Genomic DNA, 16,342 nt, shown 5'->3' with positions numbered 1-16,342 from the left:
AGACAGCCACAAACACAGGACCTCAGGCACATCTGCATTCATCTGCATATTGAACGGGTCTTCCTGGACTGAAAGGGTGGAGGGCTTGACACTTACATTTCAAAGGCCAGTGTCCGGCCTTCACAAAATAGACTGATAAAACCCTCACTGGGACCCTGGCAGACAGGACTGTACTGAAAGGGGAACTTGTGCACTTCAAAACCACTCTTTGAAGTCGCCCCCACTTTAAAGGCATTTTTGGGTATATAAACTGGGTCTCTAACCCCAACAATCCAGACAATTCTGGACCTACACCTGCAACCTCTCAGAGGACCTGCATGGCTGCCCAAAGGACTCATCTGGACTGCTTTGCTAAGAAGGACTGCTGCCAAGCTGCTCTGCTGGCCTCTAACTTTGCTGGAAGGACTCTGCCTTCCCCAAAAGTGCTCTCCAATGGCTTGGATTTAGCTTACCTCCTACGTTTGATGTTTAAGGGTACACAAAGACTTAAGCCCTTGTTACAACCCTGGCTGTAATTGATAAGTGGCAGTAATACCGCCAACACACTGGCGGTAAGAAAAATTTAATTTTGACCATGGCGGAAAGCGCCAACACTTAGAGCCACTTTAACACTCTGACCGCCATGGCGGTAGCAACAAGTACTGCAGCGGTAACCACCAACAGCCAGGCGGAAGACAATGTACCGCCCACTGTATGATGACAAACCAATCCACCACCTTTTCGGGGACGGTACCAACAACATCAAAAGCACGGTGGAAACAGTACACAGAAGGGAAACAACTCTCAAGGAAGAACCACGATGCCATGGAGCATGAACTGCACATATTTCCAATGCTGGTCTACCTTCTCCTACACCAGGAACATGAATGGCAGCGAAGACGACCACGGTGAGTAACGCACCTAGCACACAAGGGAGGGGGAGGAAAAAGAGAGTGACACACACACAAGCAACACGCAACACCTCCACCCCCAACAACATATACACAAACAGATGCAACATCACATATACACCCTGTAACCCTCAGGAATAACGCAAGGACAAAAGGAATTGATTAAAGTGAGTGTAATATTAAACATTTAGATAAATACGTCATTAAAGCACTAAACAGTAGGTACAATATAGAGAAATGGAGGGACAATGCCCAGTCTAAAATGTCCGTGGCCCACAGGGCCATAACCCATAGGCCAATGCCACACTTGACTCCTGCCTCAATATGGAGAGAACACTGCAGGGACACAGGTAGAAAACACACAGGTGCCCCAGGGGGACGGGAAATAGGGGGGGTACCTCAGCCGGAAGATGGTACAACGCCACTGCTCCTGGAGGGGGCTACAAGCCCTCTGCAATGTCCTGGGGAGTGCAAAGCCACAGTCTCTCAAGTGGGTGGGTTGCCCACTACTTGGTCCTGGAAGTACAAGCCCACAGTCTCTCTAGTGGATGGCTTTTCCACTGGTTCTAGAGGGTGCTTTGTGCCCAGTGTGCTTCATCCTGGCAAGGAGGGGGTGAGTGGATGCCTTCTTCCACTGGTTCTGGAGGGGACCTTTTGCCAGTGTGCTTCACCCTGTGATGCTGATCCTGGATGGTGCAAGGTCACACTCTCTCACCTGATTGTCACACCTACAGGTGTTGCAGGGGCCTGTACGCACTACAGCCCATGTAGTCACGACTACACACTGCTCACCGGCGGTGACGGCTGCTCAGTGGATGGCAATTGCGGGGCTGGCGGCGGTGCTGTCAGTGGTGGGGGGAGGCTCGAGCCCTTCCCCTGCAGCCTTGGGCAGCTGCCCACTAGGGCTGCTGCTGCTGCCAGTGGTGCTGCTGGCGGTGCAGGTGGTGGGGCTGGCAGTGGTGCAAGTGGCAGTGCTGTCAGTGGTGGTGGGAGGCTCCAGCCCTTCCTCTGCAGCCTCAGACGGCTGCCCACTAGGGCTGCATCTGCTGGCAGTGGTGCTGCTGGCGGTGCAGGTGGCGGTGCTGGCGGCGGTGCAGGTGGCGATGCTAGCAGTGGGGGGGTGAGGCTCCACCCCTTCCCCTGCAGCCTCGGCCATCTGAAGTGCCATGGCTGGTGTTATTTTCCCATATGCTGCTCCAGCCCCAAGCACCAGATCCATCCTGCCTGTGACCTCTGTTCCTTTTAGATTGTCCTTGACAGTTATTGTTCCTTTCCTGCCCTTGGCAGATGGTGGTGCCTCCTTGCTTCTGCCAGCTGGTGTTCCCTTCCTGCCCTTGCTGGCTGGTGTTCCCTCCTTCCCCTTGCTGGCTGGTGGTGCCTCTTTCCCCTTGCTAGCTGGTGGTGCCTCCTTCCCCTTGCTGGCTGGTGGTGCCTCCTTCCCCTTGCTGGCTGGTGTCCCCTTCCTGCCCTTGCTAGCTGGCGGCCCCTTCTTGCCCTTGGCAGGTGGTGCAGGCACACTGGCTGTGCTGACAGGTGTCTCTTTGGAGCCTCTCACACCTGCAGTAGCTGCAGAAACTACAGTGGCCGTGGACTGGGTGGCTGAGGTGCTGGGCTGGGTTCTGCTCAGCCTCGCCTGAAGTGAAGGACAGGGTGGAGGGGCAGGGAATAGGTCAAGGGTGGAGAGGAAAAGCCTTTTAGGGACACTGGGGCTGGAAGAGGGTGAAGGTTTGGGAGTGGAGGAAGAAGGAGTGGTTGTAGGAGGTGTCTGTCTGCTGTGTTTGTGTGCAGGTGCATGGGATAGATGCTGTTGTGAGGTCGATGGCTGTTGGGTGTCTGAGTGCTTACGTTTGTGTACTTTGGGAGGAGGGGGCACAGACACAGTGGGAGAGGACACAGGGGACGTGTGCATGGATGGGGGGATGGTGACTGCCAGTGAGGGGTGTGCTGGTGATGGAGGTAGTGGATGAGGATGTAGTGCATGCAGGTGTGAGTGGAGACGCAACCGGGAGGGAGGTGAATGACGAGGAGGAGGGGGACACAATGGAGGCAGTGGATGTTGGTGTGACTGCATCTGGATGGTGCTTGTGTGAGTGCCTGTGGGATGATGTGTGGTGCTTGTGTTTGCCTGAGCCACTTCTGTGTGTTGATTTGGGTGCATGCAGGTCTGAAGGTGTGCTTGGGATAGGCTGGGGATGAGGGGAACAGGACTGGGTGGAGGAAGCTGGAGGGGGGTGGCTAGAGATAGGGACAATGGCTGCCATCAGTGAGTTGGCCAGAGCCAGGAATGATCTCTGTTGGGCCGCCACACCAGAGTGAATGCCCTCCAGGAATGCATTTCTTTGTTGCAAATGCACTCCTAGACCCTGGATGGCATTCAGTATGGTTGACTGCCCAACAGAGAGGGATCTCAGGAGGTCAATAGCCTCCTCACTGAGGGCAGCAGGGCTGACTGGGGCAGGGCCTGATGTGCTTGGGACGAAGGAGAAGCCCACCCTCCTGGGTGAGCGGGCACAGGAAACTCGATGAGGGGCTGCTGGGAGGGAATTGCTGGTACGGGGTGGTGGCTGTACCTGTAGTTGGGGTGGGCACAGAGGTGTCTGCCACCGCCAGGGAGCTTCCATCAGAGGAGGTGTCGCTGTCAGAACTGTCCCCTCCTGTGTCCGTCGTTGTGCTCCTCTCGCCCTCTGTCCCACTGGGACCCTCACCGTCGGTGGATTCGGCCTCCAGGCCCATGTGGGATGCAGCGCTCTCCGTCGCCAGTGCCTCTGCCCCTCCACCCGATGATGCTAATGCACACAAGGAAAGGGTGACAAAAACAAAAAGGGGGGGAGAGACAGACGATACACTTGGTCAATGCCTGAAACAACACTAAGGTTTCCGTACACAACTCACAGGGAACAGCCCTATGCACTAGGCCATGCACTACCAGTTACAATGCTAGTCACCAGGCCATGGGGGACAATGCCTAACGCCATTAGCTGCACACCTGAAACCCACAGGACCCTGCCCAGTAGTAGATGCCCACTAGCATTATTGGGCTTGGTGTGCATCTGAGCTTGCCCATCATGGAACCTACCCTGCCATATCTGCCCTGGCCTAGGGGCACCCACAGACCCATATCCCCCACCCAGGTAACACCTTAATACGCGCAACTTCATGACTCTGAATCTGTACTCACCCCCTTGTGGCTGCTGTGATGCCTTTAAGCACCCATCCAACTCCAGATAGACCACCGCTAGGATGCGGAACATTTGGGGGGTCAGGGTACGACGGGCACCCCTTCCTCATTTTGAAGCCAGCCCCAGCTGGGCCTCTGCCGTCTTCCTTGCTCAGCGGCGCAGGTCCTCCCACCGTTTGCGACAGTGGGTGCTCCAACTGTCAAAGACCCCCAGGGTCCGCACCTCCTTGGCGATGTCATGCCAAATACCCTTTTTCTGATGGGCGCAGACCTACAGAAAAAGATACAAAAGAAAGGTATTATTCATACCATCCGGACTGTTATACTCATGGCCCACCATATCCCTCCTATCCCCTTACGCACAGACATTACCCACCAAACATGCAGCACTCTGCCCAGGACCCCTCATCCCCCCCACACGAGGCTTACACACACAGCACTCCAAACATTCATGCCCCACGCCTCGTGCTCACAGTGTACTCACCTGTTTGTCTGGAGGACCATAAATTAAAGAGTACTGGGGTAGGACCCCATCCACTAGTTTCTCCAACTCCTCAGAAGTGAAGGCTGTGGCCCTTTCCCCAGACACTCGAGCCATGGTCGCTTCCAGACAGAGGTCACAACAGCACTTGTAGTGTAGGTCCTCTCCTGTTGAAGGTCAGGTAGCAAGTGAGTGAACAGATAGAAAATTGTGGTCACGTCGGCGGCGCTACGTACCGTCACCACCGGCGTACATCACTATTGGCTCCTGGAACGCTTAGGCCCCAATGATAACCAATAATGTGTTGCACGGCGGTCATCGACCACCTCCCGCAACGGCGCACGTCAGCGGAATTACCTCATTTCACTTGTCCTTCCTTACTGGTCAGGCTGCTGCCATTTTAGGGGGCACAGGCCATGGCACCTAACTGTGTCACAGCAGACATAGGACCTACATATTCACCATACGTTTCTGTAAAAAAATGCAAGTCATATTAATCTGAGTACATGTTTGAATATGACCATCTGCTCACCGTTTTTCACCCTAGAGTTCAACCGCTGAGGATGAATAGGAGATGGAGACATACCCCTGTGTACAGACCTCTGGTGGACCTGGTGAGAAATGGAGGACAGGCACATTATCCTAACCTACAGACTTGATTGGGCCACAATCCAAGGGCTGTGTGCCCAATTGGAGCCAGACCTGATTTCAGCTGTCCACCAGCCCACAGATATCCCCCCTCTAGTGGAGGTCCTGTCAGTGCTCCATTTCTTGGCAAGTGGTTCCTTCCAAGCGACAGTGGCCATGGCATCAGGGATGTCACAGCCTATGTTCTCAAACATGCTGACCAGAGTGTTGTCTGCCCTGATGAAACACATGAGCAGCTACATTGTATTCCCTCAGGTGGAGGATTTGGCCACAGTGAAGGCTGACTTCTGTGAATGGGACACATTCCCAACATCATTGGTGCTATTGATGTTACACATATTGCCTCTGTCCACCCCCCCCAGGGAAATGAACAGGTGTTCAGAAATCGAAAGATTTTTTACTCTCTGAATGTGCAGCTAATGTGTCTGGTGAACCAGTACATCTCTCATGTCAATGCAAGGTATCCTGGCTCTGTGCATGATGCCTTTATCTTGAGGAATAGCAGCATCCAATATGTGATGTCTCAGTTCCAGAGTCACAGGGTGTGGCTAATAGGTGAGCCAAGGTCCCCACCCAGTGTCTAGTGGTATATGGGTGTGAGGTTGGCCCTAAGGGTGAGTATCTGGCTAACAGGTATCCCTTGATATTTAGAGGTGACTCTGGTTACCCCAACCTCTCATGGCTACTGACCCCAGTGAGTAATGCCAGGACAAGGGCAGAGGAACGTTACAATGAGCCACATGGGTGAACAAGGAAGATCATTGAGCGCACCTTTGGCCTCCTGAAGGCCAGATCCCGGTGCCTCCATCTTACAGGTGGATCCCTGTGCTACTCACCCAAGAAGGTCTGCCAGATCATCGTTGCATGTTGCAGCTGAAGTTGCTGCCAGTGAACCCACTATAAGAAGTGCCAGTGAGGCCACTGAGCACCCAAGTGGAGTGTGTGGACATAGGAAACTAATCTAAAGGCCTACAGGGGACTACCGTAACATGTAGCTGTACAGTTATGCTATGATGCTAATAGTGTCACACTGTTATTTGCACATGTTAGCCTATGCTTCATGGCTATGTCCTATTGATACATATGTTACCTGATGTCAAGGTAAAGTTGCTAACTACAGAAAGACATAAAATTGCAGTGGTGTTATCCTCTGATGGGGTGGTAAGGGTTCACCATCTTCATCTGAGTCAGGCTCCATTGGTTCAACAGGTATGCCCCTTCTCGTTGCTATGTTGTGCAACATTGCACATGCGGCCACAATTTTACATGTCGTCTCTGGGCTGTACTGTAGTGCCCCTCCACTCTTATGGATGAACCTGAAGCGGCTCTTCAGGAGACCGAAAGTCTGCTCCACCACACTGCGGGTTGCCCTGTGTGCCGCATTGAACCACTTCTCTGCAGGCATTGCAGGGTTCAGGTAGTGTCAACATCAGGACAGTGCGCGCTCTATGGGCCATGTAATTCAATAAACCAACACTTATGAATTGTAATAATTCATGCATTATGTGTTAATGCAGTATGTTAAACTTTTGCATTGCAGAGATTCATGTTGAAACATCATTAATGCTGTTTGCAATGTATTGCTCATTTTCAAGGCTTTGCTGCAGTATTACAGGGTGTGGTTAGGGTGTGGTCCCTATTCTAAGCCTTTCTAGAATCCCTTCCTGTAGCCTGGCTGGGTGTGGCACGTGGGCGGGGCCTGGGTCTATTTAAGGGGCCCAGCCCAGCTTCACGTGCTCACTATTCAGAGGTCCCGGTGCAGAGCGGCAGTATTTTACTGAGCTCCTGTTCCGAAGGCCTACCCAGGATTTTCAGGCCCTGTCTTCATTTCCTTGGTGATCTTCAAGAAGGGAGTTAAGGCGGAGGTCGGGTAAGGACCCCGACTCCGTTTTCAGAAATACTCTAGTTTTGGGCCTTTTGGTTACATTGCGTGTGCGATGGGTTTCTTGGCATTTAACTCTTGCAGTTCGGATCGGCAGTGTGCACGATCATATCTTGCCATTTAAACCTTGATAATTGAATTGGCAACAGAGTGCTCGATTCATTCTTGGCATTTAACTCTTGCAGTTCGGATCGGCAGTGTGCGCGATCGTATCTTGGCATTTAAACCTTGATGGTTAAATCGGCAACAGTGTATACGATTCATTCTTGGCATTTAACTCTCACAGTTCGGATCGGCAGTGTGCGTGACCGTATCCTGGAATATAATCCTTGATGGTTGAATCGGCAGCAGTGTGCGCAATTCATTCTTGGCATTTAACGCTTGTAGTTCAGATCTGCAGTACGCGCAATCATGTTTTGACATTTGAACTTTGATGATCAAATCGGCAGCAGTGGGCGCGATTCATTTTTGGCAATTAAAACTTGCAACTCAGATCGGCAGAGTGCTCTATCGTATTTTGACATTTCGATCCTGATGGTTGAATCAATGGCAGAGTGCGTGATTCATTCTTGGCATTCAACCCTTGCGTTTCAGATCGGCGGAAAGCGCGATCATTTCTAGACATTCAAATCTTGATACACAGTTCTGATATTTAAAGTGTATAATAATTCTTAAGCAATTGAATCTTGAAAATCTAGACAAAGGGGGTGATTCTAACCCTGGCGGTCGGTGTTAAAGCGGCGGCCAACCCGCCAACAGGCTGGCGGTCGAAAAAATGGAATTCTGACCCTGGCGGGAACCGCCAACACAGCCCGCCAACTTAACACTCCGACCGCCGCGGCGGTACAGACAAACAGCGCGGCGGTCACCGCCAACAGGCAGGCGGCAGACAATGTACCGCCCACACTATCATAACTCACCAATCCGCCACCTTTTCCGGGGCGGGAGCACCGCCGATAAAAACACGGCGGAAACAGACTACGAACGGGAAAACGCTCACCAAAACACACTCCACGAGTACGGAGGACAGCATGGAACCCGAATTAAACATCCTACCTGCTCTCGTCTACCTTCTCATCTACCACGAGTACGAAGTCCGGCGCAGACGACAACGGTGAGTACTGCACCTACGACACACGGGAGGTGGAGGACGAAAGGTTACGGGCACACACATATGCGACCCCCCCCCCCCCCCAATCATGTACTCACCAATGCAGAGCACCAAGTCACAGTGACACCACCCAAACACCCCTGAAAAATGCTAGGACATAATCATATTTGGAATAAATATTTATGTACCAAAAAGCTCCAGAAAATTAGCGTACAACCATGAAAGATATCCACAACAAAACAAATGACATACACATCAGTGTATAACTGAAGTACCAAGTCCTGCACATCCTACGAATTCAGCATGTCCGTGGGCCAAAGTCTTGAGAAACAAGGGCAAAGCCCACACAGGAGACCTGAGTCCTTTGGAGAGAACACCGCAGGGGCATCAGATGTAAAAACTACAGGCACCTCAGGGGGAAGGGAAGGGGGGGGCACCACAGCCACATGAGTCCACGACGCCAGATCCACGAGGAGCCACCATGCCCACTGTTCAATCCTGGGGAGTGCAAAGCCACAGTCTCTCAATGTCTCTACAGTGGGTGGGCTGCCCACTGGGCCATCCTGGGGAGTGCAAAGCCACAGTCTCTCAATGTCTCTACAGTGGGTGGGCTGCCCACTGGGCCATCCTGGGGAGTGCAAAGCCACAGTCTCTCAATGTCTCTACAGTGGGTGGGCTGCCCACTGGGCCATCCTGGGGAGTGCAAAGCCACAGTCTCTCAAGTCTCTGCAGTGGGTGGATTGCCCACTGGACCATCCTGGGGAGTGCAAAGCCACAGTCAATCAGGTGGATGACAGTCTCCACTGGTCAAGGAGGAGGCATGGTGGGCACAGTGAACCATCAACGGTGCTTGAGACGGCGGTGCCCTGTTCAGCGGTGCTTGAGACGGCGGGGCCCAGCGGAGCGGTGCTTGAGACGGCGGGGCCCAGCGGAGCGGTGCTTGAGAGGAAGGGCCCAGCGGAGCGGTGCTTGAGACGGCGGGGCCCAGCGGAGCAGTGCTTGAGAGGAAGGGCCCAGCGGAGCGGTGCTTGAGACGGCGGGGCCCAGCGGAGCGGTGCTTGAGAGGAAGGGCCCAGCGGAGCGGTGCTTGAAATGAAGGGCCCAGCGGAGCGGTGCGTGAGAGGAAGGGCCCAGCGGAGCGGTGCTTGAGAGGAAGGGCCCAGCGGAGCGGTGCTTGAGAAGAAGGGCCCAGCGGAGCGGTGCTTGAGACGGCGGGGCCCAGCGGAGCGGTGCTTGAGAGGAAGGGCCCAGCGGAGCGGTGCTTGAAATGAAGGGCCCAGCGGAGCGGTGCGTGAGAGGAAGGGCCCAGCGGAGCGGTGCTTGAGACGGCGGGGCCCAGCGGAGCGGTGCTTGAGAGGAAGGGCCCAGCGGAGCGGTGCTTGAAATGAAGGGCCCAGCGGAGCGGTGCGTGAGAGGAAGGGCCCAGCGGAGCGGTGCTTGAGAGGAAGGGCCCAGCGGAGCGGTGCTTGAGAAGAAGGGCCCAGCGGAGCGGTGCTTGACAGGAAGGGCCCAGCGGAGCGGTGCTTGAGACGGCGGGGCCCAGCGGAGCGGTGCTTGACAGGAAGGGCCCAGCGGAGCGGTGCTTGAGACGGCGGGGCCCAGCGGAGCGGTGCTTGAGAGGAAGGGCCCAGCGGAGCGGTGCTTGAGACGGCGGGGCCCAGCGGAGCGGTGCTTGAGAGGAAGGGCCCAGCGGAGCGGTGCTTGAAATGAAGGGCCCAGCGGAGCGGTGCGTGAGAGGAAGGGCCCAGCGGAGCGGTGCTTGAGAGGAAGGGCCCAGCGGAGCGGTGCTTGAGAAGAAGGGCCCAGCAGAGCGGTGCTTGACAGGAAGGGCCCAGCGGAGCGGTGCTTGACAGGAAGGGCCCAGCGGAGCGGTGCTTGAGACGGCGGGGCCCAGCGGAGCGGTGCTTGACAGGAAGGGCCCAGCGGAGCGGTGCTTGAGACGGCGGGGCCCAGCGGAGCGGTGCTTGAGAGGAAGGGCCCAGCGGAGCGGTGCTTGAAATGAAGGGCCCAGCGGAGCGGTGCGTGAGAGGAAGGGCCCAGCGGAGCGGTGCTTGAGAGGAAGGGCCCAGCGGAGCGGTGCTTGAGACGGCGGGGCCCTGTTCAGCGGTGCCTATCTCCACGGCGGGGCCCTGTTCAGCGGTGCTCTTCTGCACCGCGGGCCCTGTTCAGCGGTGCCTATCTCCACGGCGGGGCCCTGTTCAGCGGTGCTCTTCTGCACCGCGGGCCCTGTTCAGCGGTGCCTATCTCCACGGCGGGGCCCTGTTCAGCGGTGCTCTTCTGCACCGCGGGCCCTGTTCAGCGGTGCTCATCCAGCAGGTCAAGGGAGCCAGACCTGGCCTGGACTCCCTGTTCAGTCGCCCTCGGACCGTGACGTTTCTGGACCCTTCGGGGACGGACTCCTGGCCTCCTTAGTGTCCTCCTTCCCAGCTGGGATGTGGCATGTGGGGTCCACCTTCTCCGTGCTCCTGCTGCCCTTCCGCTCCTTTGATGGGGCTCTCGGGCCCTTGCCTCCCCCAGATGGTGTGGGTGGTGAAGTGGCCGCACATTGCTCCTTGGGGGCAGCCCTGTCGGTCCTCGCACGGCGGTCCTTGGTTTTGCGGGTCCTCTTGCCGGGGGGGGGGCTGGACGTGTCCTTGCTGCTGATCGATGTGTCACTGCTGGCAAAGGGTGGGCTCCAGAACCCAGGCACAACAGTGACACCCGAAGCTGGGCTGGTGGTGGCTGCGGTGCACTTGGGACTCTTTGAAGATGGATGGGGGTGGTCATCGGGGGGAAAGAGGTTAAGGTTAGCCAGGAAAAGTTTTTTAGGGCCAAGGTAAAGGGTAGGAGAAGTGGAGATGGAAGTGGAGGTAGAGGAGGTGGTTGTAGGAGAGTCAGGTGTGCTGTCATTGGGTGAAGGTGCTGGTGCTGTAGGCTGTCGTGAGGTGGATGGCTGTTGGGTGGGTGGCTGCCTGCGTTTGTGTGTCTTGGAAGAGGGGGTGACAGACACAGTGGGAGAGGACACAGGGGACGTGTACATGGCAGTGGGGGTGGTGACTGCACGAGTGTGGACTGTACTGGAGGGTGAGGTGGTGATGGAAGCACTGGCTGATGTTGGGGTGCATGCAGGTGTGAGTGTAGACGTCACAGGGAGGGAGGAGGGAGACGAGGAGGAGGGGGACACAGGGGTGGCAGTGGCTGTTGGCATGTCTGCATCTGGGTGTTGCTCGGGTGAGTGTTTGCGGGATCTGTGGTGCTTGTGTTTGGATGAGCTGCTCTTGGGTGTTGAGGTGTGTGCAGGCTGGTCTGATGGTGTGGATGGGATAGGCTGAGGAACAGGAGACAGAGACAGGCTGGAGGCAGTCAGAAGAGGGAGGCTGGAAACAGGGACAATGGCTGCCGTCAGTGCTGAGGCCAGAGCAGTGAACGCTCGTTGATGGGCAGCCTGACCCGAATGAATGCCCTCCAGGTACGCATTGCTCTGTTGCACCTCCCTTTGCACACCCTGGATGGCATTCAAAAGGGTCGTCTGCCCAACAATGAGCGTCCTTACCAGGTCAATGAGCTCCGCACTGAGGGCAGCAGGGGCAACAGGGCAGGGGCTGAGGTGCCTGGGGCGAAGGAGACGCGCGCCTTCCTGGGCGAACCGCCACGGAGCGAAGACTGAGGGGCTGCTGGGAGGGCGGGGCTGGTGCGCTGGTTGGCGGCTGTACCTGTAGAGGCGGGGGGCACGGATGTTGCCGCCACCCCTAGGGAGCTCCCATCCGAGGACGTGTCGCTTTCGCTGCTCTCACCAGCGGTCCCCGTCGTGGTGCTCCCCTCGCCCTCCGGATCACTGGTGCCCTCGGTGTCTGTTCCTGGGCCCACCGGGGCCTTGTGTCCTGCAGCTCCCTCGTGCTCCGATGCCATATCTCCTCCGCCTGATGATGCTAATGCACACATGCACAAGAAGATGAAGAGAAAGGGTGGGGGGAGAAAAAAGAAGACCAGGTTGAGTGCATGCAATGTCAACACCGTTGGCGGAGAGGACAGACACAGGAGCCTAATGCACTAAGCCGCGCATTCGGGGTACACTACTCAGTACTACTGACTAGGACAACAGGCCAAGAGACGTCAAACGCGCACATGGGTGATGCTGGACCTTCAATGGCTGTACTTGTCACCCTACAGAGGTGGGGGCCGGGGGCACAGGGCCATGCCTAAGGGAGAGGACTACACTACAGAAAGCGCCCTGGCCTAATGTCACCCACAGCCCTCCTCCCCCACCCAGACGCCTCCACTGCGCAGAAAGATAGGAGAATGTGCTGATACTCACCCCCTTGTGTCTGCTGTGATGTCTTAAAGCGCCCATCCAATTCAGGGTAGGCCACCGCCAGGATCCGGGACATCAGGGGGGTCATGGTGCGACTGGCACCCCTCCTAGGTTGGGAGGCCATCCCCAGCAGTGTTTCTGCGGTCTTCCTTGTTCCGCGGCGGATGTCCTCCCACCTCTTGCGGCAGTGGGTGCCCCGTTTGTTGTGGACCCCCAAGGTCCGGACTTCCTTGGTGATGGCACGCCAAATCTCGATCTTCTGATGGGCGCTGACCTATTAGACATGTACAGGGTGGAAAGGAGGAAATCATCAATGGCCTGCATGTTAGATGTAATTGGCCCCCCCCCACCCACTTTGCCATATGGCACATGCTCTCATCTGTCGGGCGTTGCACTCCTCATTCGCCCCCCACCCCACCAACTTACATCCACCCCAATCCACACAGGCATAGCCCATTCCATTAGCACCCGGGGTACTCACTTGTTGGTCTGGAGGACCGTAGAGTAGCGCATACTGGGGGAGGACCCCATCCACGAGCTTGTCCAATTCTTCAGACGTGAAGGCAGGGGCCCTTTCCCCAGTCGCAGCAGCCATTGTATCTTCCAGACCGAGGTCACAGCAGCACTTGCAGTATAGGTCCTCTCCTGTGGATGATCAGGTCTCGAGTGATTAAGCAGATAGAAAATGGCGGTCACGTCCGCGGCGGTGCGTACCGCGGCGGTGCGTACCGCGACCGCCGGCGCACTTCGTTATTGGCTCCTGAAACCCATAGGCATCAATGTTAACCAATGCGGCTTTGCGCCGCGGTCTTCGACCGCCTACCGCCACGGTGTGGCCCACCAGCGCAGTGACCTCACATCCCATTGTCCCACTTCACAGGTCAGGCAGCCGCCATTTCAAGGGCCCACATGGCTTAATTTTGACTGCGACACACAGGCCTAGGCCTTGCATTGCCACACATACACGCCTTTCAACCCATTGCCATTCTTTAACTGTGCAAGCTGTCTGTACGTACCTGTGGTTTGGCTGACTCTGTGCTCCATGTTGTCCTTCCTAGGCACCGTCCGCTGGCACTTGGGATGAGAAGGAGGAATCCTCGCGTGTACCGACCGCTGGTGGACCTGTCGACAATGGAAGAACGCCATATAATCCTTCGATACCGACTTGACCGTGCCACTATCCATGAACTGTGTGCCCAGCTGGAGCCAGCCCTGATGTCCCCCATCCGCCAACCCACAGGGATTCCCCCTCTGGTGCAGGTTTTGTCAGTCCTCCATTTTTTGGCCAGTGGGTCATTCCAGACCACAGTGGCCATGTCATCTGGAATGTCTCAGCCTATGTTTTCTAAGATTTTGAGCAGAGTGTTGTCTGCCCTGATGAAACTCATGCGGAGCTACATCATTTTCCCCGAGGAGGGTGACTTGCCCACAGTGAAGGGTGATTTCTATGCCCTTGGACATATCCCCAACATCATTGGTGCCATTGATGGGACCCATGTGGCTTTGGTACCCCCAAAAGACGATGAGCAGGTGTACCGAAACAGAAAGAATTATCATTCGATGAATGTCCAGGTGGTCTGTTTGGCTGACCAGTACATCTCCCATGTAAATGCCAAGTTCCCAGGGTCAGTGCATGACGCGTATGTGATGCGAAATAGCAGCATCCCCTATGTGATGGAGCAGCTACAGAGACAACGTGTGTGGCTAATAGGTGACTCTGGTTACCCCAACCTGCCGTGGCTACTGACCCCAGTAAGGAATCCCCGGACAAGGGCAGAGGAACGCTACAATGAGGCCCATGGGCGTACAAGGAGGGTGATTGAGCGAACCTTTGGCCTCCTGAAGGCCAGGTTTAGGTGCCTGCATATGACTGGTGGATCCCTAATGTACTCACCAAAGAAGGTGTGCCATATCATCGTGGCGTGCTGTATGCTTCACAACCTGGCTTTGCGACGCCAGGTGCCTTTCCTGCAGGAGGATGGTCCAGATGGTGGTGTTGTAGAAGCCGTGGAGCCTGTGGAGAGTGAAGAGGAGGAAGACTCTGAGGACGACACAGAAAATAGGGACAGAGTGATACAACAGTATTTCCAGTAACACCCAGGTAAGAATCACCCACGCCATTTCACAATTGCTTCTAGCCTCCTGCATCTATACTTTCTGTAGTTCCCCACAGATGTTTATTATTAATTTATGCCTTTCCCTTCCCTTCTCAGTGCTGTCTGACTCAGTACCTGACTTCTGCTTGGTTCGCCCATGAAATACAGCGTATTGACATTGGTATGTTGTCATGACTAATTGACAGAACAGAAATTGAACAGTAATATGTTATCCCTTTGTTAATAATACAGCATGACTCAAAACAGGTTTGTGTGCAAAATGTGATTTATTTACAGTGCTAGATACCGGTACATGTGATTCTAAGGGTGATGGGTGGGGGTGGAGGAATATCCATGGCAGAGTCCAGTTCTCAGTCTCACAGGTGCATTGTTCTTTTGCCTGTGGAAGGATGGAGCATAGGCAGTTCATGGTTGGACAGGGTGGCAATGTGGGACAGTGGGAAGACTTGAGGGGGTATGTCCTGCTGGCGGGGGTCTTGACATCCTACTCTGTCTTTTTCTTTGGTCTCAGGCTCCTCTTACGGGGTGGTTGTTCTTCAGCAGGAGGTGGGGTTCTGGGGGGCTGTCGAGGTGTTGGGACCTCCTGTCCACTAGCGCCGGCGGAGGTGGTAGGCTGTTCCTGGTCCGGCCTAGTGACAGGGGCCCTGTGTGGTGCACCATGGTCCCGCAACGCGTCCTCTATCCTGTGGAGGGCCAGGACGATGGTCCCCATTGCGGTCCCGATGATTCTCAGCTCCTCCTTGAACCCCATGTAGCGTTCTTCCTGCTGTGCCTGGATCTCAGTGAACCTGGCCAGTACCGTCGCCATCGTTTCTTGGGAGTGGTGGTATGCCCCCATGATGGTGGTGAGGGCCTCTTGGAGAGTGGGTTCCCTGGGCCTCTCCTCCCCCCCCTGTCGCACAGCAGCCCTCCGAGCTGCCCGGTTTCCCCCGGCCTCTGTCCCCTGGCCGGTGTGCCCGCTCCCACTGCCCCCAGGTCCCTGTTGTTGTTGGGGTGTCGGGTTAGCCTGGGTGCCCTGTAGTGGCGGACACACCGCTGATTGAGCTGTCCTAGAGACAGAGGCATGGGCCCGCTGGGTGGGAGCTGTGCTGGTGTCGGCAGAGGGGGTCGGGTCTGGTGTGGCCTGTGTCTGGGTGAGGGGAACCGACTGCCCAGAGGTCCCCGATGGTCCGGGCTGGTCATCAGGTTCACTGTCGACATAGCTGCTATCCTCAGTGTGGGCCTGTTCCGGTGGTGGGATGGACACTTCTGGACCCTCCTGGCTGGTGTGTTGTCGTTCGGGTCCTGCATGGGGTAAGAGAGTTTGTTTATTGTTTCTGTGTGTGCAATAGCATGCGTGTTGTGGGTGCCCTTGTCCCCCAGTGCAGGCATTCCCTGGAGGGAGGTGTTGTGAGGGTATTTAGTGGGGGGGAGGGGTTAGTGCAGTGGTCATGCTTAGGTGATGGGTGCCCATGGTTTGTGTTGGCATGCAGGAGTTGGTGTTGGGATGGGTGGGTTGTGCTGGTGAGACATTGTCAGGAAGGATGTGTGCTGGGGGGTTGGGGGTGAGGGTGGGGGTGTGGGTTGGCATGCTGGTGGGGTGTGGGGGATATAGTAGTTGAGATGGGACTTACCAGAGTCCATTCCTCCGGCTACTCCTGCGAGGCCCTGAGGATGCAGGATGGTCAAGACCTCTTGCTCCCACGATGTAAATTCGGGAGGGGTGGGTGGGGGTCCGCCGCCAGTCTTCTGGACCGCGATGTTG

This window comes from Pleurodeles waltl, chromosome 5, assembly GCF_031143425.1.
Source record: "Pleurodeles waltl isolate 20211129_DDA chromosome 5, aPleWal1.hap1.20221129, whole genome shotgun sequence".
NCBI classification, from domain to species: domain Eukaryota; kingdom Metazoa; phylum Chordata; class Amphibia; order Caudata; family Salamandridae; genus Pleurodeles; species Pleurodeles waltl.
Note: the sequence above shows the minus strand (reverse complement) of the source record.